We start from the raw sequence: 2256 nt of genomic DNA on the forward strand, positions 1-2256 counted from the left end.
CTAGACCCTGAGTCTGTGGATGGTCAGAGATTAATTATGATGCATTTCTTCTCTCAGAGCTACCCCATTAGACTTAAACTAAAAAAGCTTGATCGGGGGCCCTTGACCCCTCAGGCAGAGGTTCTGGCCACAGCATTCAAGGCCTACCATGGCCGAGATGACCTCAAAATTACAAAGAAATATCAGTTATTAGCACAAGCTCTTAATTCGACCAGTCCACCTATGCCACAGGAAAGAAAACCCCTATAAAAGAGCTCCCAACCACCAGGCCCCTGTTACAAGTGTCATCAGGAAGGCCACTGGGCAAAGGACTGTCCTAATCCCAGAGTGCCAACTAAGCCCTGTCCCAAATGCCACCAGAGAGGACATTGGGGCACAGACTGTCCCTTGGCATCCACCCGCCATCAGACCGTCAGCCCCATAGCTTTCCAACATGCGGACCTGATAGGTCTAGCGACAACGGAGGGACAACGAAGAGGCCCTGGCACGTCTGGCCCAATGCGGATCACCGCCCAGGAGCCCAGGGTAATCTTGACTGTGGCAGGTAGGACCATTTCTTTCTTATTGGATACTGGTGCCAGCTTCTCTGCACTAAGAGAATACTGGGGGCCTACCTCCCTTTCTCAGACTTCTATTGTTGGGGTAGAAGGACAACTACAATGCCCACACCAGAACCCCCTACTATCTTGCACTATTGGCAATCTTACATTTCTTCACTCATTTTTAGTTCTTCCATCCTACCCGGTCCCCTTATTGGGCCATGATATTTTATCCCAAATTGGAACTTCTAGTCACTTCTCTATGCCGAGCCCTTCCAACACTCCGACAACTTCCCTCTGCCTGGTACTATCTCAAGCCCTCCAATCCTCATCTTCCCAATCCAACTGGCCAATTAGCCCCTCTCTTGTTAATCCTCAAGTATGGGATATCCACTCTCCCTCAGTAGCCAAATGTCCCGTCAAAATTCTCCTTAAAAATCCCTCACAATTCCCTAACTTGGCACAATACCCCCTTCCCCGCTCTAGCTTAGAGGGATTAACCCCCATAATCCATGATCTCTTACAAAAGAGACTCCTGAGACATGCCAACTCTCCCTATAACACCCCCATTTTAGCAGTAAAAAAACCTAATGGGACATAGACATTGGTTCAAAACCTTAGGATCATTAACTCAGCTGTAGTTCCTATACATCCTATCGTGCCAAACCCATATACACTCCTGTCTTCCATTCGATCCGATGCCACTTATTTTTCTGTTTTAGACCTCAAAGATGCATTCTTTTCTATCCCCTTACATAAAGACTCTCAAAATATTTTCACATTCACCTGGACCGATCCCTTAACCAATATTTCACACATTCACCTGGACCGATCCCTTCACCAATGTGTCTACCCAGCTTACCTGGACTGTCTTGCCTCAGGGTTTTAGAGATAGCCCCCACCTGTTTGGTCAAATTCTAGCCCAAGATCTTTCTCTTCTCCAACTCAACGATACACAGTGTATTCAGTATGTAGATGAACTCCTTCTCTGTGCTCCTTCATTACTCACACTCCAGCAAGACACTTACACACTCCTAAACTTTATCTCTCAGAAAGGATATCGGGTGTCACCAACAAATGTCCAACTTTTCAAACAACAGGTCACCTATTTAGGAGTATCTTTAACACCTGAGTTCAAATCAATCACACTAGACAGAAAACAAACACTTCGGGATATCCCAGTCCCCACAACCAAAAGGGAACTTCTTTCCTTTCTGGGCATGGCTGGATATCTTCGATCCTGGATTCCCAACTATTCTCTTTTGGCAGCTCCTCTTTATGAAGCAGTTAAAGGAAATCCCCATGAACCCATAGATGCCCCTATAAGTGTCCCTTTTATTCATCTCAAATCAAATTTATTAGAAGCCCCTGCTTTACATCTTCCAGACTTGTCACACCCCTTTCATCTTTATGTGTCAGAGAACAAGGGATTTGCCCTTGGAGTCTCAGGACATCAATTAGGCCCCACTTTTGCACCTGTAGCTTATTTATCTAAACAATTAGACTCAACCATTAAGGGATGGGCTCCTTGTTTGCGAAACCTAGCAGCCGTGTCACTCCTAGCCTGAGAATCAAAAAAACTCACTTTTGGATCTCCCATGATAATACTTTCTCATCATTCCCTTTCAGATTTATTAAATTACAAACATCTACAGTACCTTCCACCTTGCAGGATCCTGTCACTCCAAACAGCCCTTCTACAAGACCCTTCCCTCAC

General features: G+C 45.5%; 1 long non-coding RNA gene across 1 annotated transcript; it reads right to left on the reverse strand.

The window, feature by feature from the left end:
• Positions 1 to 798: 798 nt before the first annotated feature.
• Positions 799 to 1801, reverse strand: LOC117284450. Its single transcript, XR_004515543.1, has 2 exons — positions 1363 to 1801; positions 799 to 1325 (listed from the first exon to the last, which is right to left on the reverse strand). It is a non-coding gene; the product is annotated as an uncharacterized LOC117284450 (long non-coding RNA).
• Positions 1802 to 2256: the final 455 nt, after the last annotated feature.

The sequence above is a fragment of the Fukomys damarensis genome, unplaced genomic scaffold, assembly GCF_012274545.1.
Source record: "Fukomys damarensis isolate Sample0158 unplaced genomic scaffold, DMR_v1.0_HiC HiC_scaffold_37, whole genome shotgun sequence".
NCBI classification, from domain to species: domain Eukaryota; kingdom Metazoa; phylum Chordata; class Mammalia; order Rodentia; family Bathyergidae; genus Fukomys; species Fukomys damarensis.